Source organism: Balaenoptera ricei, chromosome 3 (assembly GCF_028023285.1).
Source record: "Balaenoptera ricei isolate mBalRic1 chromosome 3, mBalRic1.hap2, whole genome shotgun sequence".
NCBI classification, from domain to species: Eukaryota; Metazoa; Chordata; class Mammalia; order Artiodactyla; family Balaenopteridae; genus Balaenoptera; species Balaenoptera ricei.
The window spans coordinates 123,613,530-123,640,257 of record NC_082641.1 but is presented as its reverse complement, the minus strand read 5'-3'; positions in this window follow the sequence as shown (position 1 = coordinate 123,640,257).

Here is a 26,728-nt window from a genome sequence, read left to right as displayed (position 1 = left end):
TTTTAAGGGATCTAAATAGCTGCATGAAAGTTTTATCTAAAGTGCCACTGTATTTATAGGCAGTTCTTCCATGCTGGAGGTAATTAATAGACGTATAAATCGCAGGGCTCTCGGCTCTCCTGCCCGCCCCGCTGGATGGCGGCGCGGGCCTCCTCGGCACCTGAGGACCACGAGGGAAGGGGCCGGGCGGCAGCAGCAAAGAGACCTGCGCCAAAGCTACCGCCCCCCGCCGCGCCCTGTGTTTTGTGAAGCCTTCGCTGGGACCCAGGAGCTATTTCACATTAGACTACTGGATGCAGCCCGAAGTCGAAGCCTGGCCACAGTTCCCGGCTGCCCAGTGTCTAGTCCCTTTCAAGTGTTGTCCAAAAAAAGCACAAAGGCAGCCCCCCTTCTCTCTTTCCTGCCCTGCCGCCAGCGCCAGGGAATATACTGCACCTCTCTGGCGGCCTTATAACTCCCGAAGGTCCTGGTAAATGAAATCTTGTGCTCCCTCACTCCCCCAGCCCAACTTTAGTCAGACTCCCATTTCCCTGTGTGTGTCCCCTGCTCAAGACGCCAGGCACTTGTTTTGGAAAAGGAAGCCAGTTGTGAGAGGCCCGAGGCTCTCGGCTTACTTTAATTAAGGCCGTGAAATATTGATGGTTTTGGCTCTCTCTGTGGCTGCCACACCTTACAAGCCGGGAGAGAAGCCCAGGGATGAACAAGCTAAGGAAGGCCAGATGGTTTCCCTTCAGAAAGGCCATACAAACCTACAGAGGTGTCACCACCTGAGATCATCCTGGGGCCCTAAATAATTGATGGGCCTCCTGAATATGAAAAGAAAAAAATCCACCAAACTGGAAATAACAGTGATGACTCACTCAGGGTTGAACCTTTGGAAATGGGGAGAGGGTGTGCTTACCCAGTGGGCTGAGGGTAGACAGACTGGGGGATAAAGAACAGCCCCCGTGGCCCTTTTCCTTCATTTGGGTTCCTTCCAGTAGAGCCATGTTGAGCAGCTTTCTGTCCGGAGGTGGGGCAGACAGAACCTTCCCCAACTAAACACCCTCCTTTCTTTTCCTTGAGAGACCAAGGATGGGCATTCCTTACTGAGGAGAAACTGTCCAGCTCCCTTTTGAAGGCTCTTTAATTTCCCATGCTCTGATAATGTACCCCCCCCCCCCCCCCCGCAAAGTGGGTTTAAAAGAAACTCACACAGTCACCTATTTACTCCACCATTAAATTTGAGCTGGAGGATAAATTGTGTCTATGTTTTTTTTGCTTGTCCTGTGGCCCTAAGCACAGCACTACTGAAAGAGTTGCCATCCTGGGCATTGAGATTATTTTCACCTAGTGGATTCACTTATGGGACTTAGAAGGGGAGTGATGGTGGTGCTAATGGTGGTAGTGGTGGTGGTTATGGTGGTGGAGACCTCATCTTCCAAGACCCATGTCTTCTGTCTGGTCTAACCCATTTGGGTGAACTGAGGTCAAAGATTATTTCAGCTTTTGACATAATTTGACCTTCCCATTGACATATTTTAATACATTAGTCCAGAAGGGTTTTACAGATAGCTGCTTTCTCTTTGCTAAAATTAATCACTTTACAAACAATACAAAACACTATAAGCAAATACTACCCCCTTCCCCTTCTTCCCATGTATATTTATCCATAACTTATTATATTTCTCAAACAATTTTTTTAACACAACAAATAAGACAATGAAATTCTGGCCTTATGAGTGGGTTCAACATCCAAGTTCTAGTAGATTAGAAATACAGGGAACCTGGAAGCTCTTTTCTAGTGTTTTTTCAGACCTTTTTTTTCCTGTGAAAATGGCAGTTCATCCATTTCTTCTGCTCTTGCATCCTACTTCCTGAGCAGTGTAGAGACTTTTGCATGCATTTGCAGTGGAGCCTTTTAAAATTCAAAATCAGGTCTGGTGGTAAATAGAAGGATCTGAAAGTGAATGTCATATTCTGAAGGGCTATAAGCCTCACGATATGGTAGGTGGGTACTCTGTTACATTTCATCTCACATTTATAACCTCCTTATTCTCCAAAGAGCATATTATACATAATGGGCCAGATTCAGTGCAGTAGGAAATGACTACATCCTTTGTGAATAAGTGGTAGGTCTTCCGGATAGTTGAGCCCTTGATAAAGGCTATGAGTGGGAAGTGACCACGTGATAGGGAATGGGCAGAGGATTTGGGGAGTCCGAGAAGCCTTTTCTGAGTTGCTAAGACCTTAATGAGAAGAAGGAAGCAACCATAGGACAAGCTCTGGGGAGAGTTTCTAGGCAGAGAGAGCAGTGAGCTGGGAACGAGTCTGCGTGTTCAGAGACGGGGAAGAAGGCTGCTGTGGCTGGAGCCAATGAAATGACGGAGAGGAGTTTGGAGAGGTGAAGGGGTTAAACAGGACCTTGTAAGCCACGGTAAGAAACGTATGCTTTATTCCAAGTGCAGTGGGAGGTTTGAAGCAGGAGAGTGATACATATTGTGATAAAAGTCTCATAAAAGGGGACACGACCCAGTCTAGAGGCAGGCTGCTGGCAGGGAGGTTTTCCAGAAAAAAAGGGGGTACTTTTGCTGCTCCCTCTGCCTGGAATTCTCCTCCCTGGACAGTCACAGGGCTCACTTTCACACTCCCTTCCTGTGGCAGCTCAACTGTCCTCTTCTCAGTGAAGCCTTCCCTGACTGCTCTTTTTAACATTTCAACTATCTCACCCTCCTCCCTCATTTCCTCTGCCCCTCCCTGCTTTATTCGTCTCCATAACACTCATTATCTTATGTACTTCATATAAGATAGGTGTATTTTCCTGTTTTATGATTTTTATTGCCTGTTTTTCAGATAGAATATGTTTGATAAGGGCAGGGGTGTGGCTTTAGTCCCTTCTACATACCTAGTGTCACAGACACTGCCTAAAGCTCAGGAAGTATGTGTGGAATAAACGAACTAACCTGAGCCGAGTTTTGACAGCACCTGCTTATTATAGACAAAGAATGGCACTGCCTGCACTGTTGATGAGGTGTGTACTTTGAAAAAGTTAGCTCCGTCCATATCCCTCATTCAGGCCCTCATGTCTAAGGGGAGGCCACACAGTTTTTGTGATCTTGAAGGGTATCAAAGGTGGGTGGGCATCAACCTCACCTCATACTGTGCTCCCATCATTCTGTTCTAGCCCCGTGGCCCTCTTTACGTCCCTCAAACATGCTAAACCCATTCCCATCTCTAAACCTATGCCTTCATGTTCCTCTAACTAGAATTTTCTTCCCCCATTTCTTTACTTGGCTAGTTCCTCCTTGTCATTCAGTTCTTAACTCAAAGGTCACCACCTCAGAGAGGACATCCCTGACCTTCGCCGACCACCCAATCAAAATGATTTCCATCTATCCCATCCCCCACCACTGGTCACTTTCTATTCCATTACTCCATTGGTGTTTTTCAACCTAGCTCTTCCACTATCTGAAAATAACTTGTTCCTTTACTTGTTTTCATGCTTATCACTCATGTGCTTTCACTAGAATGTAAGCTCCATGAAAGCAGACAAAGTCACCCTTGTTTTTTATGGACTCCCCAGTGCCTGGCACATAGGAGGTGCTCAAAACGTGTGTTGAATGAATGCATAAATGAATAAATAAGTCAGACAAGCTAAGGTTGGCCTAGAGGTGCAGAGTAAGTGATTGGCATTGCCCAGGAAATCCAATTCCCAGTTCCCTCCTCCCCTTTAGAGCACACTGCCTTCCCGATGTATGTGGGAAAAGATACCCGAAAAGATAACAAGAAGAGCTGAAACTTTTCTAAGCCCAAACTCCAGGGGAAATGCTGAGCTCTCGTACAGGGAAGAGGAAGCATGCCCCAGCCTTGGGAGGGTCATTGCCTCCATTGTTCACCTGAGCCTTTGGGTCAAGAAAGCAGATTATTGACATCATAAAACTGATTAGGACAAAAAACAATAAAAACTCAACACTGGCTATGACATGACTGTTCCATTGTACAATCTGATGGAGGAAATGTATCTAGGATTACCCAGACAGTCAATTATTCATGAGCTAAACGTCCAGGCATCAATTACCTGGCTTGATGCTCTTATTCATTAAGGAGATTGAACAGCCCAACTTAACAAAGCAGGAGAAAGTTGCTAAGTAACAGAAGTTACCTGACCAGCCCACAACACTGCAACCTCCACAATATGAGTCTTTTCATGGCAAGAGAGGGCCCAGGGATCACCAGCACGAGAGATCAAGTGGTAAACCCCACTGGGGCTAGTTTCAGCTTTGGCAACGGGAAGGGGGTTGAGGGCAGATGGGCTGGATTTAGAGACATCGGAAGGAATGTACAAGACAGAAGCTAAATAAGTTCATTTGTATCATTTTTTTAGATTCCACATATAAGCTATATCATATGATATTTGGCTTTCCCTGTCTGGCTAACTTCACTTAGTATGATAATCTCTAGGTCCATCCATGTTGCTGCAAATGGCATTATTTCATTCTTTTTTATGGCTGAGAAAACATAAATAGACTCACAGCCATAAAAAACAAACTTGTGGTTCCCAAAGGGGAAAGGCGGGGGAGGCATAAATTAGGAGTTTGGGATTAAAGTATACACACTACTATATATAAAATAGATAACCATCAAGGACCTACTGTATAGCACAGGAAACTATACTCAATATCTTGTAATAGCCTATAATGGAAAAGAATATTAAAAGAAGAATATATATATGTATAACTGAATCATTTTGCTGTACAACTGAAACTAATACAACACTGTAAGTCAACTATATTTCAATAAAAATTTTTTTAAAAAGACATAAGCTAAATCACCTTTTCCAAATGAGAGCAATATTTACCAGGAAGAGTAAGAATATTTTATAACACGTACTGTTAATATGTTAGTTAAAAGTCAAAGATGCTTATCTAGCATATAATTGAGCAAAAGTACACTACAAGCATAACAAAAACTCCCCTGGGTGCTACAAATTCTTGGATTTTTCTCTTCAGGCATCCATCTGAGACTGAATCTAAAAATCATTGTAAGGACAGGAAAATTTATAAACAGGATACAAAAGTTTGTATAGAGGACAGAAAGCTTTATACATGCAACGTACTTAACTTTCTCCTTATAAAAATTTGTTCCACTGTAGATAAAACTATAATCCCCTTGACTGCTACTTCCAGTATTTGTCTGTATAACTTTTATAATCAAAAAAAAAAAAAAAAAAAGACTCATGGGGGAATACCCTGGCATCCCAGTGGTTAGGACTCCAAGCTCTCATTGCCGAGGGCCTGGATTCAGTCCCTAGTCAGGGAATCTGCCTGCCAATGCAGGGGACACGGGTTCGAGCCCTGGTCTGGGAAGATCCCACATGCCGCGGAGCAACTAGGCCCGTGAGCCACAACTACTGAGCCTGCGCGTCTGGAGCCTGTGCTCCGCAACAAGAGAGGCCGCGATAGTGAGAGGCCCGCGCACCGCGATGAAGAGTAGCCCCCACTTGCCGCAACTAGAGAGAGCCCTCGTACAGACACGAAGACCCAACACAGCCATAAATAAATAAATTTTTTAAAAAAATCAGATTTGAACATACAGATCGTGAGGAAAAGAGCTTGTGATTCCAGCTTCAGCTCATACAGGGGTTGACGCAGGGTTATCAAAAACTCAGGACGCTCACTATATCCAACGTTCCAGGACCTCATGTGGTATAGGCAGGACCGGTTACATAATTTGCCGGGCCCATTGCAAAATAAAAATGTAAATCCCCTCGTTCAAAAATTATGAAGGGGCTTCCCTGGTGGCGCAGTGGTTGAGAGTCTGCCTGCCAATGCAGGGGACACGGGTTCGAGCCCTGGTCTGGGAAGATCCCACATGCCGCGGAGCAACTGGGCCCGTGAGCCGCAACTACTGAGCGTGCGCGTCTGGAGCCTGTGCTCCGCAATGGGAGAAGCCATGATAGTGAGAGGCCCGCGCACCGCGATGAAGAGTGGCCCCCACTTGCCACAACTAGAGAAAGCCCTCGCACAGAAACGAAGACCCAACACAGCCAAAAATTAAAAAAAAAAAAAAAATTATGAAGAATTTCAGGATGGCAACAGCGGACAATTAAACCAAGCACGGGGCCCTTCCAAGCATAAGGCCTGTACAGCTGTGCAGATTACACGCCCTTGCAGTGGGCCCTGGTTGCAGGACTAAGAGCCCAGGCTTCCGAGTGAGACCGACTCGGGTGAGCCCAGGCTTCACCTTTACCAGATGTAAGGCCTCAGTGAGCCTCCATTTTCTCAGAGATAATAATGGGAGCAAAATGAGGATTGCGTGAGGCCATGCATGGCTCGTGCTAACCACTCCACAGGGGATAATGATCTTTAACGCTGTGGAAATATTAATGACAAGCGGTGACAGCGGAGCCGGCCCCTCCAGGCCTGGCACTAAGTGTCTGCACGGGAAACTACGCGTGCATACAGACTCCACAGCAAGCCGAGCCACTTTCCCGCTAAGCTTGGGTATCACCTAGTCGTGGGGGTCAATGGAATTCCTTTCTTCCCACAGCTGTTAGCACCTGAGTAGGGCCTGATTTGGGTTGATGTGAATATTTCATGCGAGGTGAAGCTGTTGTGAGTTTGATAACTAAGGTTCATTCTGAACCAGCATAATTTGGCCCTTTCATTCCATCATTCATTCATTCATGAAATACTTTTCTAAGAATTTATTTATTTATTTATTTACTTATTGGCTGTGTTGGGTCTCCGTTGCTGCACGCGGGCTTTCTCTAGTTGCGGTGAGCGGGGGCTCCTCTTTGTTGCGGTGCGCGGGCTTCTCATTGCGGTGGCTTCTGTTGTTGCGGAGCACACGCTCTAGGCGTGCGGGCTTCAATAGTTGTGGCATGTGGGCTCAGTAGTTGCGGCTCACGGGCTCTAGAGCATAGGCTCAGTAGTTGTGGCACACGGGCTTAGTTGCTCCACGGCATGTGGGATCTTCCCGGACCAGGGCTCGAACCTGCGTCCCCTGCATTGGCAGGCGGATTCTTAACCACTGCACCACCAGGGAAGCCCATGAAATACTTTTTTTTTCTTTTTGGTCGTGCTGTCCCCCCGACCCCATATGGCTTGAGGATCTTAGTTCCCCGACCAGGGATGGAACCGGGCCCTCGGAAGGGAGCGTGCAGAGTTCCAACCACTGGACCGCCAGGGAATTAATTCCCCATGAAATTCTTTTCATGGTCATTTGCTGGCATTGGGGAAGCAGATAAATTATCAGCAATTCCTGTCCTCAGGGTTGGGGAGTGGGCATGAGGACATGCATTCTGGAAAATACTGCCACAGCCCTACACGGGACTGACTTGTTCGCATCTTCTTAGGTCTCAGCTCAAATGTCAGCTCCTCAGCCAGGCCTTCCTCCATTACCCTCCCTAAAGAAGACTGCCAAGGACCATGTCCCATGACCCCATTTAAGGCCTTCATAGATCCTGTTGACTTATTTGTAAATGACAGGGACCATATCATGTTCATCTCTGCATCTCTAGAACACAGAGAGAGGCCTGGCTCATAGGAGCACAGTAAATATTTTTCAGTAAATTAATGAATAAAGCATGAGGGAATTTTGATGATTCTGTGGGAGCACAGAGAAGGAGTACTGCATTATGCTTGAAATTGTTGCAGATGGCTGCCTGGAGGTGGTGTCATTTCAGGTGAATCTTGAAGGAGGAGAGGGAGTTTGACAGGCAAACAAAGGTGGGTAGATGTTCCAGTCTGAAGGGAAAGCGTGTGCAAAATCAAGAGTCCCAAGGGAGTTCAGGAACAGCAAACTTTTTTTTTTTTAAGTTTATTTATTTTATTTATATTTTTGGCCACGTTGGGTCTTCATTGGGGTGCACGGGCTTCTCATTGCGGTGACTTCTCTTGTTGCGGAGCACGATCTCTAGGCTCGCGGGCTCAGTAGTTGTGGCACGCAGGCTCAGTAGTTGTGGCTCTCAGGCTCTAGAGCGCAGGCTCAGTAGTTGTGGTGCACGGGCTTAGTTGCTCCGCAGCATGTGGGATCCTCCCGGACCAGGGCTCGAATCCAAGTCCCCCACACTGTCAGGCGGACTCCCAACCACTGCACCACCAGGGAAGTCCCAGGAACTGCAAACTTTTTAGCGGGACAAAGGGGTAGGACCCAGGTCACAGGAGGGCAGGAATTAGGCCCAGAAACAGAAGTGGGAACCAGATCACTAAATACGCCATATGTAATTCTGAGGAGGCTGAGTTTTATACTGGAGGCAGGAAAGCCCACTCCATTCATCCGCCTGCTCTGTGCCAGGCACTGAACTAAGTGTGATGAATACAGCCGTGAGCAAGAGATATATGGTCCCTGATCTCAGTGAGCTTACCTTCCAGCAGGGAAAACAGACATGACATCAATCCAAAATGACTTACATTTAATCATTAAACAAAACTAATTAAAAGCAGTGTAATTAAACATTACGGAGAAAAGCAGAGTGTGATGAAATCCCATAACAGGGAGAGCTAACCTGGTCTAGGGATTAGAGAAGTCTCCCCTCTTGGACTCTCAAATCGGTCCTGGAAAAATCCATTGCTTGATGTCAAAAATTAACTTTAACTACATGTACCAATGGGGAAAAAAATCTCATATATATGTTGATGAGTTCAGTAAATCCATTCCCAGAAAGAAACATTTGACTTGTTGCCATTTATATAATACTTTAAAGCATGCAAAATATTATTGTCTACTGATACAAACATATAGCATAAAGGCATGCATGGGAATGAAAAACACCAGAATCAGTGTAGTGAGTCCCTTGGGAGTAGGGGTGAAGGTTGGAGTAAAGAATATCACTGGGGAGACTGAACTGTATTTATAATATTTTATTTCTAAGCTGGGGATAGATACATAGGTTAATTTTATTCTCTATGCCTTTTCATATTTTTGAACTATTTCACTTAAAAAAATAAAGTTAACTGACGTCTACACTAAGTATTTTTTATTAGTCATCATTACCACAAAAGAGATTGTAACATCTGTTCTCCAAAAGAGTACAGGAAATGGAAATACATATGTGATACCAATTCTAGCACATATTGCAGGGTAAATAAACTCCAAGCCCATAAAAATTGTCATTAGGTCAAAAACTTTCCCCAGTCCTGTAAGTTCTTCCCAGAGATTCTGTATATAAAACACAAAGTAAGTAAAGGAAAGAAATGCTGCTTTTTAAAAACCTGTCCTTGTAAAAGGAACTGTTCTTATAAACTAAGACTCTTTGGTGACCGTCTGGACCTCTTGCAAATTCCTTTTATCTTTATTTGAGAAAGAGGCAACTAAAATGGAAAGCAATCCAGGGAAGGCGGAAATAACTGGAACCTCAAATTCTCACCAACAATGCTGAAGTCGAGGCGCCAGTGGGACAGCACCCTGATCGATGTCTAAGTGCATGGGAATGGCTGATCCTCAGCGCCATCATAAATGGCTTTCAGTGGTACCCCTCGGAAGGGTCTCCTGGACTTGTGTGCATCCCTGGGCTCTGTGACTGAGGTCAAAGCTGGTATAGAGGAGGAACAATAGACTTCCTTGATCGGAATATTTCCTCATGAGTCCACGGTGGATCTCTGCAGCAGTCCTTAAAATAGCCAGTGAGGAGTAATTGGACGGGCAGCCAGTTATTGATCATTCAGCAGAGTGCTAGCAGCTGTCATCAGGCCAGAGTAATAGAGAGACCATGGACCTGCCCTCCCCTGGCGGAACACATTTCCCCCAAATCCTTATCACAGACCCAGAACTAAAAGCCCTAACTAATTTGCTACCTCAGCAGCACAATGTCTAATAATATCCCCTGATAAATGGAGATAAATAGTGTTTGGAAGGTGGACAGTGCTTTCTAGATTGACAGCCCAATCCTAGGAAACACAAAGGCGTCAAGCTATCATCCGAAGTGAAAGTCTATAAAACCATGGGCAGTAGAGGCTCTTTCCCAACCCTGGACCTGTTTCTATGGGCCTATTCAATTGCTAAACCCATCCATCCATCCATCAAAGCATGGTTCAACATCCCATCTGTGTCAGGTTCCGTTCCAGGTTATGGGAAATGAAAATGCCCAGGATTCTGGCCTGGAGGAGCTCACGATAAAAGTTGACCACATATCCACTGGAAACAGGATCTGGCATAAGTTTTCTAAGGAAAGATCCTCCCTCCACCTTTGATATGCCAAGCGAATTAGCTGATGAGATCAGTGATGAAGGCTAGATAGTCTTGTCCAGGATGGCAAATAAGTTTGTTATAGTCCTATGTCACTTACACTCAACTGCTGATGGCTGTCTGGAACACTGTGATGAGAATGGCTCTGAGCAGACGTTCAGGTGGTGGGAGAGAATCTGGTGATTGATCAGTGATGTATGTTACAAGTGAAGAGTGAGAAAGTGGCTGCACATGTTCGCGTTCTCTGGTGCAGTGAAAAGACAATGGGTGTATAGGTAGAGATTCTGATGTTACTTCTATCACTAACTGTGTATCTTAAGCAAGTTAGTTGCTTTCCCTCTCTGTTTCCTTAATCTATAGAACAAGGATGATAATGTATGCTCTGCTCTATCGTCCTCTCAGGTTTGCTAGAAAGAATTGAATGAAATAAAATATGAGAAAGTATTTATCACTATATACTTATAACTATGTTGTAGGTTAATATCGTACTCGAAGAATTAGGCTTTAATTGGGGAGGGTGGGAGGGAAGTGGGCAGAATCAATCAGCTTGTTTCCCTTTTTGATAGATGTAATTTTGGTTTTCTGTTCTGTCCATACTACAGAAAGTGCTTGCACGAGGTAAGTCTTTTTGATGTCAAGTAACATTCAAAATAGGAGAAGAGCGCCGTAAGGATTCCTTTACAACGAGGGGACAGAATTCTCACAAGGACCAGGCTCGTGGAGACTGGTCTCTAGTTCAAGACAAGGGGGTGGTTTATGATCAAACATAGCCCTAGGGCCTTGTCACTCTCTTCAACAGCAGGAGTCTGAAGCCCCACATCATGACAGCTCTCTCACGGTGACTCCTCCCTGTGAAGTTGGTGATGATGATGATGATGAGGATAAAGATAGCTACTGATGCTTTGTCAGGCACTTTCATCACCAACTTTACTGAGATTTCTTCATTGAATCCTTCCAACTGTCCCATGAGGTATTCTCACTTTAGAAATGCATTGAACAAAATCTTAGGCTAAGCAACACCCAAGGTCCTCACAGAGCTAGTGAGGACCATTTGAAGGCAAAGTCTGTTGAGGTCTTGCCCACTACTGCCACCCACTGTGGAAGTCTCCAAGCCAGATGACATAACCCCCCAACGAAGAGGAATTCATGCCCCAGGCTAGGAGATGGATTGACAGCCCTGAGTGCCTCAATAGCTAGGAGTTCTGTGATTCTAACCCCATGAACACCTGTGTAAAGGACCACTGTTTTAAGTAGGAGGGTTATTTCTCAGAAACAGGCAACTCGAGGGAGCCAAAGTGAGCACAATTAAACCAGGAATGTTGTAGTTCTATTATTCATGATTTTTTTTTTAAATAAAGTACTTTGGATTAAGTTCTAGCAAGGCAGCAAAAATTAGAATTTTCTCCCATTTCACTCACATCACCTGTTTCTGTTCCCAGAACTCGTAAAATTTCCATTTTCTAATATCACGTTTTACAGAGCCCTTGTCCATAATGTAGACCACATCCTTTTAGCATTTACATCCTAGCAGGTAAATAACATTAATTTTAAGAAGTTCCCATCATATGCTTCTTAAGAACTAGCTAAAGTCTATATATAGTGCAAATGCTTGGGCCTGTCTAGACCACCAAGAGGAACTACTCTGCCATGGAACACTGGGTGAAGTTTGTTGAACTGACAGCCCCCTTATATTCACTGATTTCGAAATACCTTGTTGAAATTTCACATCTTAAATTGTGTCTATTTTGCCCACCAAGTGGTTACAGGGACTTAACTGGTGGACAGTACGGTCAGATGGCACTCAGTTGTTCGGTCCTGAATTCAGCTCAAGCTTAGGAGCCAGAAAGTCCTACCCTTGGGTAGGAAAGTTACAGAGAGTAATTCATCTGCATTCAGAATATAGTATTTGGTATCTATTCATAGGGTTGTTTTAAGGGGAAAAATAGATCAATGTGTGCAAAGTGCTCAGGGTCTGAAACATGTAGGTCTTCATTAACGTTAATAGCTGTTACCATTGTTGTGGTGGTGGCAGTGGTTATCATGTTCATCTTTCCACATCAGTACATAAACCTCTGTCTTAGCTTTTTCATGACTGCGTAGTATTCCATCGTAAGGCTATTTTGTGATTTATTTATTCATCTGTATTCTCTGAATTTCTTAGAATGATTATAATGTATCACATATGTAGTAAGAAAAATAGTTTTAAATATTTTAAATATTTTGTAAATATTTTGTTACTTGCAATCACTTGTCCCTGCTGTGAATCAGATACTGAAAGTCCTTATTAAACACACACATTTGTAGATATAAGTGAAGTACTATTTTAGAGTTGCTGAAGAAAGTCTCACCCAGCTGATCTTTAAATGACAGACAAACCAATTTCCCAATGTTATCACTAATTAAGCATCTCAGAGAGACCTAGCACATGATGACACCCCTCTAAAGCAAGAAAATTAGATCTTTCTTTATTCTTTGCAATGTTTAACAGTATCCAGACTGCAAACATCAATGTTATGTTCAGCTAGTTAAATGTTATTAAGAGCCCGAGTATGAATTTCAGCCCCAGCCCTTACATAATCATGGTGTCCTGGACATTGTCCCCTTCTATTATACTGCAACGGGCAGGTGGACTGTCTAAGAATCCACATGTTCACATGCAAATAATCATAACTATGTGCCACCTTCATTTGGGAAGTTTTGGGGGCAGCGAAGGGAAGTTCCTATGTATTTTATTATTTTTAAAAATTTATTTTATTGAAGTATAGCTGATTTACAGTGTTGTGTTAATTTCTGCTGTACAGCAAAGTGATTCAGTTACACATGTATATATTCTTTTTCCTATTCCTTTCCATTATGGCTTATCACAGGATACTGAATATAGTTCCCTGTGCTATACAGTATCTTATATATTTTAAATGTGTAAACATGCACATTTAAAATATCACGTACACTTTTTAAAGACATATAACAGTTTTAAACCTATTATAATGATCTCTTCTCCCAATATACATTTTTTAAGGCAAATGGAATGTATTACATGGTTGGTTCTGAAATGAAGCAAAAGCTTTTATTTCTCATAGGAGGTTTGAAGGCTTTCTCCAAAATCACTGTAATTGGAACAAGGAGGTCTGTGTTTCTCTTCTAATTATGTGAATAAGTTACAGCTTTGCTCTACATTTTACTGTGTCCTCCCATGACTTCTGGTGTGATGTTTGCCTTGTTCTAATTGCATGGTTTCCCCCAAGGCTTCTGGGAGGCAGGGATGTGCGTGGGAGAAGGTTTATCAGGCCACTTTAGCAACACTTTGCAAAGGGCCATTTCAGTCACTGAAGGGGCCCTGAGGCCGGGGAAGGGTTTGTGCAGTCCACAGTCACACATTACAGTCCCTTCCCGATGGATCAGTTCTACTCTTTGTGGATTAAAGCATCATTGTTATACACTTTGCCCAGGGCATTTCAGAATTGTGTCTGTGAACCTGTGAGCATGCCTTAGCTCTCTCTGTGTCGTTAAGTGGTAGCCACGCGTGGTAGCAGTAGAGCTAGTGCCTGGAGTCTGTTCCATAAAACAGAAATAGATGAGAGAGAATTGATGTATCCAACTCCCATTAAGAACTTGCAGTGGGACTTCCGTGGTGGCACAGTGGTTAAGAATCCGCCTGCCAAGGCAGGGGACATGGGTTCGAGCCCTGGTCCGGGAGGATCCCACATGCCACAGAGCAACTAAGCCCGTGCGCCACAACTACTGAGCCTGTGATCCAGAACCCTTGAGCCACAACTACTGAAGCCCACGTGCCTAGAGCCCGTTCTCTGCAACAAGAGAAGCCACCGCAATGAGAAGCCTGTGCACCGCAACGAAGAGTAGCCCCTGCTCGCCGCAACTAGAGGAAGCCTGCACGCAGCAACGAAGACCCAACGTAGCCAAAAATAAATAAATAAATAGTTATTTAAAAAAAAAAAAACTTGTGGTATGATAATAAGCTCCAAAAAAGTCTTTAAATTCACAGACTTGGAAAACAAAATGTTTGGATGAAACACCCCAGGCAGTAACAGAGTCTGTCCCCAGGGACCTGCCCCTGCTTAGCCCACGGTAGTGGCTGGTGCTGGAAAGGTGAGGTGCAGTTAAGACAGTGAGTCAGGCTCTGGCAACAACCTTGTGCGGTTGGGAAGGGCTCCATCAGCATGTGTTTGCTACAATCAGAATGGCAGATGGGTAACAAGGAACGCACTCTCCTAAATGAGGACCCAGAGGATACACGCAACAGACATAGCGTGTATCAGCTCCGCTGGGAGACGGTGTGCAATAATGGCTTAAGAGCACCGGCCCTACAGGCAGAGGGAGAGGAGCTGGAAGCCCTACTTTGCCTCTTCCCAGCCGTGTGACCTGGGCCGAGTTTCAGTTTCCTCATTTGTAAAGTAGGGGTACTATTAGTACCTACCTCCCAGGGTTAGTTGTGAGTACTCATTACAACCAGTACTAAAAAATAAGCTAGTCCCCATACGACGAGGCTATTCTATCCCTAGTCCCTCCCCAAACTCACAACAACAGCAGTAACAGTAGCCAGGATTTACCAGCATTTACAAAGGGCAGGCATCATACTCAGCATTTAGGGCATTATTGAATTTGATCCCCACGGCAAGCCTAGGCAGCTTGTATTATTTGTCTCCCCATTTGCCAGTGTGAAAACAGAGGCACAGATTGTTAAATAACTATGGTGATGGAGAGAAGAAGTGTCAAAACCTGGACTTGAACCCAGGGCTGAGTGACGTCAGAGGCTGCCCTCCTGAGGATACTGCATCCAGTGGTGCAGAAAGCAATTGGAACAGGCAGAAGTAACTTCATACACAACTGGTGGGCTCAAGCATGTGCTAGGCTTATGCAGTTTTGCAGTTAAAAATTAATTTTTACCCTGAAAAATATTATTTCTCTAAATTATATTTTCTCCCTTCAATTTCTTCCTTCTCATGTCATAGTGACCACTGACCTGGGGATATTTCAAAGGGAGTGGGTACTGCTGAATGAGGAAGAAAAGTACAAATTTTAAAACATTAGAGGATTGGTGAGGGCTCTCAGAGAACTTTGCTGGACTCCCACAATCCCCAAATTACAACTGGAAAAATACAACTTATCTCTAAAAAATATTTTTTCTTATTGTGTGCTTATTATAGCAGTTAATAAATAACATCCTGCTCTTTTTTTATCTTCTGGACACTTGTTTTCGTTCATACAACAGTTCATTTCTACCACCCCCTCTAAGCTCTCTCCTCCCTCGATGTTGTCTATCTCACAAACAGTACCACCATTTGCCTAGTTGCTCAGGACAATTTCTAGGAATGTTGTTTGATTCCTCTCTTGCACACCCCACATCCAATCCATTGACTAATCCCTATCTCTCCCACTTTCCAAACTACTTCCAAGGTCATCACTCATGTCTAGACCAGCACCCCCTGTTGCCTTCTAACTGACCTCCTGACTTCTGTCCTTATCTCCCTGTCTCTCTGATTCTCCAAACAATAACCAGTGATCCTTTTAAAAAGAGTTTTATCATATCATACCTTTGCTCAAAACCTTCCAATAGCTTCCCATCACACTCAGAATAAAGTCCGGACTTCCCTGGTGGCGCAGTGGTTGAGAATCTGCCTGCCAATGCAGGGGACACGGGTTCGAGCCCTGGTCTGGGAAGATCCCACATGCCGCGGAGCAACTGGGCCCGTGAGCCACAACTACTGAGCCTGCGCGTCTGGAGCCTGTGCTCCACAATAAGAGAGGCCGCGACAGTGAGAGGCCCGCGCACCGCAATGAAGAGTGGCCCCCGTTTGCCACAACTAGAGAAAGCCCTCGCACAGAAACGAAGACCCAACACAGCCATAAATAAATAAATAAATTTTTTAAAAAATTATTAAAAGAAAAAAAAATACTGACTTTAAAAAAAAAAAAAAAAAAAAAGAATAAAGTCCCAAGACTTATCCAGGGCCTACAAAATCCTATATGATCTTCTCCCCTCCCCCACTGCCTCTATAATCTTCATCTCCACCACTTCCCACTCTCTACCCTGCTTCCCACACCCCAGCCTCAGGAACTTCAGGACCCCACTCTGAACTCACTCATCCCTCTCTCTGGAGCCCTCTGCTCTCATACTGTGCACATGACTTGTTTTCATGCAGATCTCTGCTTTATTTTCTCATGATCTGTTTCTCCCATCAGAATGAAACTCCATGAGAGCAGGGGACTTTGTTTACCTTGTTCATTGCTGAGGTTCCATGTTCTAGTACAGTGTCTGTACGTAAGAGACAGGCGCCACAGATGAGACTAAAATTTACACTAGCAAATGTAAAACTATACCTGCGATAAGTGCATGTACCAGTCAGGATAAGCCGGGTTATGCTGCAATAACAAACAACCCGCACATCTCAGTCATCTCAAATAACAAAGAATTGTTTCTCTCTCACATTATGTGTCCATCATACTCCAGTGGGAATGGGAGATGGTCTCTGCCCAGGTCACCCTCACTCAGCAATAAAGGCTGACTAAGTTTTTACAATTGGACAATTCCAAGTCCATGGTAGGGAAGAGAGATTAGAGCAAACTGGACTGTTTCTTAAACGCTTTTACAGGGAATTGATACATGTTTCTGCTCCCATTTCATGGGCCAAAGCAAGTCATATGGCCACACTTAACTTCATGGAGGCAAGGGATGCCTGATCCAATTTTGTCCCTAGATGGCGGGGAAGCAGAAGTACAAAGTGTCTGCAAAGTCTGAAAACATAGGAGAATCATAATGAACAGTTTATTAATATTACAATTTGTGAGAGAATTATATTTTCTTGTTTCCAGACTTCTGAATAGCTTGCATTTGATCAGCAGCAGTAATGACCCTCACCATGCTCTGCAAAAAATGTCCTTTTCATGTATGGTGACTCTGAGAATGTAGAATAGGGATCTGGCCCCTATCTTTGGGAAGTGATGTTTAAGCCAATATCTGAAGGATGTGTAGCTAGAGGGAGAAGGAAGACTTCTTGGGCACTGGGCCTGGGGTAGCCGGAGAATAGTACGAGAGGCAGCAAGACAGACAGGCAGTACCACAGCTCTGTGCGATGTGCATTTGGGTGTGTCTGGGGGAGAGTGTATGCCTGTATTATTTTTACAAAACAAGTATCAAACTCAAATTGTTTCATAGCCTGTTTTTTTAAACTTAACCAGTATATCACAAACAACTTTCCTTGTCATTATAAACACTAATACAACTTATTTTTAATGACAGCATAGAATACCATTATATAACTAAATCATAATTCATTTAACCCATCTCCTATTGTTCAGCTTTGAAATGGCTTCAATTTTTTTTCATCCTGTAATTGACACTACAGAAAAGACCTTTGTAATTCATTCTTTGCCGTCTTCCGCTCTTATTCGCTGTGAATAAGTTACTCAAAGCACAATTACGAGGTAAATGGGTACACACAATTTTTAAGATTTTTTTTTTTTTAATGAATTGACAAATCATCTTCTGAAAAGCTTCTGTCACTCTGCGCTCAGACAACCAATATGGCTTTACTTTAAACGTTAAGATGTTTGAACCTTATTGTATTTCACTATTTTCTAGCACAACACATTATACTAGAATCAAGGGAAAGAGTTGGGAGGAGAGAGATCTCCAAGTGCACAGGAATATTTCATTGAGACAAAACAGCAAAACTCATCTATCAGACGATAGTTTCCAGTAAGTACCCATCATTGCATCCACAGTATAGATTTCTCTGGCAGCAAACATTTAGGGGCCATATAATTCAGGAGTCATTGTCAAAACAGATCAATGGGTCCAGCACATGATAACAAGCTTCCACCCGCAATTGAGAGCTGGGGCATCTGTGCCTTTCTCGACGTGGATGGTGAATGGCAAATCACCATTCAGCCCTCAGTGGGAGGTGGCACTTTCTTCTTCCAGCCCAGCCCTGAAGCAGCGGAAGGGGAAGTAGTGTGGCTTTGTGGTTAGATTAGAGGACTGGGCCATTAGAACTTCATGTCCTCTTTTGGGCTCTGCCAATGACTTCTCCCAGGGCCTCAAAACTGTCGCTCTCCTTTTTTTTAGTGGTAAAATAGAGACAGCAATGCTAGCCTCTTCCTCAGAAAGAAGACATCCGAGTGTTTACTTTTAACACGTCTGGGCATCCAGAAAGGAAACTTTGTTGCCAGAGCAATTAATTATTTTTAAAAACCACTATTGTGTCAGAGATTCTGTTGTGTCACTTTAGAAAAATCTAGGTTTCATGGTCACATAAAGAGGGCAAATCAAAATGAAGGCACCGATGAAAAATAAGGTATGTGGCAAATTGTCTTTTCTTTGTGCCACAGTGAACCAGTAAGCAAAGTGATATTAAAATAGGAAGCCTGTTAGAAGTATGAAAACAATGTAAAAGAAATACTTTTTGTAATTATGGAAAGATAGCAACTTATTGTTGAATGAAAAAGGTAATGAAAGCAACACGATCAGCATGATTCCATGTTTAAAATTTTTGAGCACCTATATACGTAAATACATTAAACACAGAGAAAAAACTGTAGCGGCACACATACACACAATTATCAGGTGGTTGTCTGTAGATTTTCACTTTCTTCCTTTTGGCCAATCTCTATTTTCTGATTTTTCTACAACACACATAAATTACTTGAGCACTAAAAATTACTTTAAAGTAAATGATGAATATTTTAGAGGACAATGATCTTTGTGAACCTAAACAGCGAATAAACCGGGAAGCTTTCATGATATGTATATGGACATGATCCAAAACTGAGTAATATGAAATATTTGTTTTCATTGGAAAGATGTAAGTAAATCAAAGGGAGAAGACATTTCCTGACTTGAAGTAGACATATTCGGGGCCCTGATTAGGAATAGTTATTGACTTCTTTATCACCACTTAGAAAACTCTGTCTCCAGATATTCTTATAGATCAGTCTCCTTCTCTGCAGATGATATAGAATTTAGTCTCAGTCACAGAGCCGATTATCTCTTCATGTTATACTAGCAGTCACCAACCCAGCCCCTAGCACCACACTCATGTAAGTCTAGAGGCTCTCATGGCCCATGAATACCAAGTACAAGCCTATAGTGCCAAGTAATATAGAGCTAAGTGTGGTGGATCCATGACTATGATGGTAACAAGCCCATATATGGCAGCTCCTCTCGTACACTGCTTGGGAAGGGTGCCAACGAAATGTGGAAAGCATAGAATGAACAACTATTTTTAACCTGACCATCTTCCATTCCCCCTTCTGCTGTTCTACACTTCAACTTTGCTTTGGGCAGCTAACCCTTCCTGAGTGGAAGCAATCTTGGTGGGACTGTCAGTCAAGAGCCTTGCCCTCTTCTGGGTGATGGTTTGGAATAGAACTCAAGGTCAGCCGGGCCCGTGTTTTCTCCATGAACACCGTCCTGAGTGGACCGAGAAGGGCTGTAGGAGCTCACTCACCACAATTGCAACACCCGAAAGTTGAGCCCCTTCCTTCCTGTTGCTTCAGAACTGGCTGATTTCCGCCATTCCTCGAGATTTTCAGGCTTGTCTTCAATTCTGTAGGCTACTCTATATTTCTAGTAGTTCCATTTTTGTTTCAGTTAACCAGATTTAGTTTCTATTGCTCACAACCAAGGAACCCAAAGAGATACAAAGCCCCCTTTTCATGGACCACTTTCACACCCAGCGCTTTGAGTCTTTGCAAAGTCACAAGATGATACTGGGTAATGGCACATATGTGCCTGGAATCTGGTGGGAAAAGGTCAGAAAATATCTATTATTCCCGGGAAATAAAATGAATACATACTGTATATATATACACATACATAATACATATATACACATAATACATATATAGTGGTCTGAAAATAGCACACTTTTGAAATTAAGATGAGTCCACCAGCACCATCTGCTATAAGAAGAAAAACATTCTGATGTACAACTAATGCAAAATGAACAGAAATCCTGGAAAACATAACCCAAAGCAATGATGATGGAGCAGCAAAGTTTTGTGACCCCACCAAGTAAAAAGCTCTGAAAGGGAGAGGAGGGTAAAAGAAGCACAGATGGGATGATATAACATACAAACTGCTCTAGGCTGAGAATCAAAAAAGCTGGTCTTTAGGATGGAATGATAAAGCTGATGACTCCAGGTATCTCTAAATGACAACACCAAGATCTAGAAAGGAGACAATATTATTCCTCAACCCTCTCTGTCCAAATTCCCAGAAGACAGTCTGGCTGATTCTGCCCACCAGTGACTGCCTTCCCCTAGGTCAGATGTCCACCTATGGTTTAATCACCTGCGGTCACAGGAGGACAAGGTCATGTCATATAAAAAAGGACGCAGAAGCCCAGGCCTGGGGGAGGAGAGAACAGTTACGAAAGGGGAAAGGGGTGTCTTACACAGCAGGGTAATTTTAGAATAATAAGGGGATCAGAAAACAGGTCCCAAGTTCCCAGGCTAAGGTTTCAACCACCAGACCACATCATCACTTAGAATACGAGGTTTATGATAGAGAGGGTCGCGTTAGATAATTTCCAAAGCCCTACCAGCAATACAGCACTGTGGTAAAGTTTAAGTACAGTTTGAGGATTACTTTATTAGTAAACAAAGAACATTTATTCGCAGCCTACTTTTCAATGGGAGTAGGTATATCGCATGGTGATAGAGGGCAGATTTTGGAGCCTGATGCCCAAGCTCAATCCTGGCTCTCCAGTGTACCTCCGGTTCCACATAAGCTCTCCGATGCTACCTGATACATTTATTATGAGGGATACATGAAATAACTGATGCAAAGGCCTTGTTGCAATGCCTGGCATTTTGTTGTTGTTGTTGAAGTACAGTTGATTTACAGTGTTGTGTTAATTTCCACTGTACAGCAAAGTGATTCAGTTATATATATATATATATATATATATATATATATATATATATATATATACACACACATCCTTTTTTTAAAATATTCTTTTCCATTATGGTTTATCATAGGATACTGAATATAGTTCTCCGTGCTATATGGCAGGACCTTGTTGTTTATCCATTCTATATATAAAAGCTCACATCTGCTAATCCCAGCCTCCCGCTCCATCCCTCCCCCAACCCCCTCCCCCTTGGCAACCATCAGTCTGTTCTCTATGTCCGTGAGTCTGCTTCTGTTTCATAGATAGGTTCATTTGTGTCATATTTTAGATTCCACATATAAGTGATATCATATGGTATTTGTCCTTCTCTTTCTGACTTACTTCACTAAGTACAATAATCTCTAGTTGCATCTATGTTGCTGCAAATGCCATTATTTCATTCTTTTTTATGGCTGAGTAGTATTCCATTGTATATAGGTACCACGTCTTCTTTATCCATTCATCTATCGATGGATTTTTAGGTTGTTTCCATGTCTTGGCTATTTGTGAATAGTGCTGCGTATACATAGGGGTGCATGTATCTTTTTGGATTAGAGTTTTGTCTCGGTATATGCCCAGGAGTGGAATTGCTGGGTCATATGGTAATTCTACTTTTAGTTTTCTGAGGAACCTCCATACTGTTTTCCATAGTGGCTGTACCCTGGCATTTTATTTTTCTGAGATATAAAAATTCCACTACTGTTATAGCAGAAAAAAATGTATGAATAAAGGCATTTCTCTTTCTCTGCCTGATTTCAGTTTTTAATCCACCATAAACTCATAATCTGATATCAACCTTTTGCGATTATCAATCTGATCTCGGAAATAATTCTTTATTATGATGACCTCTTAGGTAAAAGCAGAATGAACAAGCCAGATATCCTTGTTTCATGGTATAAGCATTGATAATTGATTTTTTTTTTTTTTTAGGTGATGAGGGAAAAGGAAGAACAGTTCTCCCTAAACCTTGATTCACACAGTGAATATTAGCGTTAACCAAGCCCCTCCCCTCAGCTCCCCCGCCTCTGTCCCCAGGGCCTCCCTCCCTTCCTCCTTCCTGTTTGCATCTCCCTAGCATTGTCCCTGCTCCTGTGATGTACCCTCGCAGGACTATCTTCAAGAGCCGAAAAAAATACACTTTTTATTGATTTCATTTCATATACATTTATGCTGTTGGTTGGCTGCTTTTATGTCACACCCAACCTTCAGAATTCAGATTGGATATGTCATGCCACGGTGTGCAGGAGGCCTGCAGAGAGAGCGCCCCTGGATTTTAATGGGAGCCGAGCACATTCAAAGGAAGAATTTTGCTTTTGGTGTATTTAACATTGTTTGCCTAGAGTGCTGCCTCCACAGGGGCTAACATCTGTGTAAGACAGCAGGGAGGGGGGCTCCTGGCCTCGGCCCTGCTGAGAACAAAGCCAGGACACCTGAGAATGAAAGGGCCCCCATCCAGGACACCTGAGAATGAAAGGGCCCCCATCCTTCAAAGCTTTCCTAAGCCGGCATCCCTTCTCATTCCCCTGCGTGTCTTGACACTTTTACTACCTCTGTCTGCTTCACTAAACTGCTCGTCCACGGCATCGTTGGGCCAGTTTACAAACTCGGTATAAACGGCATCACACTGTATGCAGCCCACCGCCACTTGCTCTTATGGATCAGAGTTCTGTTTCTGAGATTTATCCACATCCCTCCCGTTCATTCATTTTAATAGCCGTAGAGCGTTTTGTTGTTCGTAATGTTTTATTTCTTAAGCTGAGTGATGGGTACCTCTGGTGTTCGCTGGATTCTTTTCTCAACTTTATAGGAAGTCAGAAATATTTCATAACTTAAAAAACTAAAGTCAGTGCTGTATTTCAGGTTCTGCTGGACATATAATACTTCTGGCAGTAACACGTGGCTGTCCTGGTAGCAGAGCGCAGCCGCCCACTCACCCACCCACTTTCCTGCCTCTGTAGGCTTGAGCCCAGCAACTCACAGTTTTGTGATAATACCTAGTGGTGTTTACTGAACGTGGATGCTGTGCCAGGCGCTGTGCCATGTGCTTTGAGAGGCTGACCTCACTTAGTCCTCATAACAACACTACGGGGTTGGGGGGTGTCATTTTTATCCTGTGTTGATAGCCCGGAAATTTGGTGGCATGGCCAACATCTGACATGTAGGCAGGTATGGAGCCAGTATTTGAAAGCAGGCCTGTCTGACCCCAGGATTCGTGTTCGCACCACCATCCTGTATTTTTCCATAGTTGGGAGAGGGCGGGGTACCATTGGCTTGGTCTGGACACTCTTGACTGTCTGTTCCCTCCTCAAGAGACTCTCACCCAGATGCCAAGGGCAGGATGGAAGGACTAAAGTAGCACCGGGATTGTAACTCTGCCCAAGCCCTTCTTCACTCTCACTATAAGCGGGTTTGATATACATAACAAAAATGTTCAAAGCACCAGACACTACCCCGTACCCACGCCCACCCCACCGAACACAAGCATTTGCCCAGTGTCTGTATCTCCCATGCTAAGGCTCGGGATCTACCGTGTGGTTGGCCAAGAGGATTTTTTTGGGGGGCAGGTGGGCTTTAGACCTTTGAGATTTTTCTCCAAATAAGGTTATACTGAGAGTCACTGTAATTTTTCTTTTCTCTCTTCCTCTCCTTTCTTCCTTCTCTTCTTCCTCTTCTTTAAATGCTGAAGCATTTATATTATTTAATGTGAGGATTTTAAATATGCCGATTTCATATTTTCATGTTGGTTACTTCTTTTACTTTCTAATAGAGCAGGAACCTTTAAAACATGGCAGTGACCTAGACACTTAAGAAGCCTTGCATGGGCTCTGGGGGGAAGGGGAAGGGGAAGGGCCAGGGTCTTGTAGGTCACTCTGTGTGCAGGCAATCCCCTCCGGTGCCCTGGAGAACCCTCAAGCTGTTGACAGCCAGACAAAAAGAAGCTTCCTGCATGGTGCTTTATTCACTCTCTGTAGAAGGCCTAATAGAAGGTAACATGAAAGATAACTGGTTTTGTTTGTTTTTACCTTATGTCCAATCCAAATCCGCACTGGCTGTGGATGAGTAGCTACTGAAAATTGCTATTGCAGGACCAAGCTGACAGGTGACACCTCTCAACTGCAACCTTCCCCCCAAACCTACTCCAACAGCCCTGTAGCTATTAATTCTATTCTGAGGCTGTGCTACCAAACTCCAAACCACTGGGTGAAAAAAGGAAATAAACTTCACGCCTCTGAAAAAAATCAGTATTTTATTCATCAATCAGTTGGCCAAGATTGCTTCCTAGCCAAGGATCCGACCCGCTGTTTCAATAATTCCAAATGTTCTGAGGAGGACCACTGTTTCTTCTAAAAGACAGCTGTGACTTCAGGCACTTGTGACAAAATCTGGGTGAATTATTAGACAATTTCATGCTGGTTTGCAGAGTGATTAAAATAAGTGCCTTGAATGATAGCATATGTTATAAAGAGATGGAGCCTTTCAGTTATAAAAGATGTATCAATCAGGGGAAAGCAAATACAAATTAAAGTTTGATGAGCAATTGGATATTAACTGGTACTAACTCTGCTTTTTATGGCACTTTGTTGTGGAGTGGATCGTAAACATGGTAAGCGATGCTAATAATGTATATTCACTTCAATACAACTTTAAGGCACCATTCATTAAAGAAACCAATACCGCGATGGCGGCGTGAGTGTGCTGGTGTGCGCTTCTCCTGTCGTGCGCCTTCACCTAACTCTTGCCATGAGGGCTCTCAGCCACAGCCTGCCAGCTACGTTGCAGCTGGTTAGACAGCTGAGAGTTATTGCCTAGTTTTTTTTTATGAACCAATTCTAAATTATAGTGGAAACAAATTTCACAGAAAACTAGAGCTTTATGCTTTTCTCCAGAGTTCTTTCAATGAGTTGCCTAGTCTTTTCTGAATTTAGACAGCAAGCTCAAAAAAAGGAATGCCGTCTCAATGTCATTAAGTAGACACTAAATAGACATTGTGGTGTAGTCCTATAAATAGCCAACACACTTTATGTCAAATATAACCCAACATATTTTATCTCAAATGTCAAAGGAATTTTTTTCCACTTACAAAAATGAAAAAGTGATATATGATCTCTAGTAAAAGAAGAAAATAAAAACTGTCTTCTTTTTTTAATTAAAATGGGAACTAACTAGATAATCAGTTCCATGATGTCTTTTTCTCCCTTAACAATCCATTTGGACAATTTTATTTCATCTTACCTGGATTCATAGATGAGTTCTGCCATTTCTTCACTGTGTGACCCTGGGCAAATTACTTAATCTCTCTGTGCTTTAGTTTCTCATCTGTAAAGTGGGGATAATAATATGCACCTTAAGGATTATTGTAAAATTCAATGAAACATTTTTAAAACGTCCTTTAAAACTATTATTTAACACTTAGCACTATGTTTAATGTGCTCAAAAAGTTAGCTATTTTCATTACGACATTATTTATAATGGATGGGTCTATTCAGCTGTATTGCCAAACTATAATTTATTTAATCAATCTACTAATAGTGCTGGTCTTTCAGGTTGACACCAACATTTCTCATTAGTGCTGTAACAGAAAGTGGGGTCCGGCTGCTCGCCGCTTAAAAACCAATAAAGAGGCAAGGCTGGTGGAATGGAAAGTTTGCTTTATTTTGGATTCTGGCAACTGCGGCAGGAGGGCAGTCGCCTGTCCAGAGGCTGACTTCCCTCCACTGACAATCAGTGGGCAAGAGCTTTTATAGACAGAGGGAGGGGGCTACAAGCAGAAACAGTACAGTCAGCTCTGACAGTCATCTTGAAATTGGTCATCGGTGGTCTGACCAGCGTCATCTCGATTGTTTAGGTACAGTTAATCTTCAGTTCCAGGGTCGCTTTGTTTCCATTTCTTTGAGGCCAATTCTCAGAATTGTGGCAGCTTATGTCATGGCTACAGCCTGGTCATCATGTAGTTAACTTCTTCCACCTGGTGAGGGTTTCAGCATCTATAAGACAGCTCACAGGATGTGGCTCAGAATATTATCTATAGCCCTTGAGAAGGAACTAAAGGGCCTTGACTATGCTTAATGACTGAACTATTATTATTTGGTCTCCTTTGACAGTTTTCCTTTGTTTCTGCATTTTCTCACTTCTCTGATTAAACTTATTCTTTTGGTAAAATTTTTCCACAGACAAAAGGCAGGTGGAGGACATGGGGGGCAAAGGACCATAGGGTCCTGCTAAGTTTCAGTACCTGGCACTGTTACTTTGGGATAAATCTTCAGAGGCCACCATGGCTAAGAAAACATCTAAGAAACACAGCTTTCCTTGCTTGCAGTGGTTGCCATTACTTAGAATTTTAGCAAAGCCATAAAGGAAATATACTTTATCACTACATTGGAGGCACTTACTTCTGTATTGTAAACTTATTCTACTAGCTTTTTTGTTGTGTTTTTAAATCAACCACAATTTGCCTTTGGTTGGGTGAAGTGTAGCCCAGTTTAGAGCCAGGCTGAATAATTTCTGAAGATCCTTGGGAAGCCCAAGAGGGTACTTTGTTGATATTTGGGCGGGGGGAAGCTTTGCCTGTTCTGGGTGTCAGAACCACGCAAACCCTGATGTGCATTTGATTTTTTTAATAGAAGGAAATGTAATAATTAATTAGG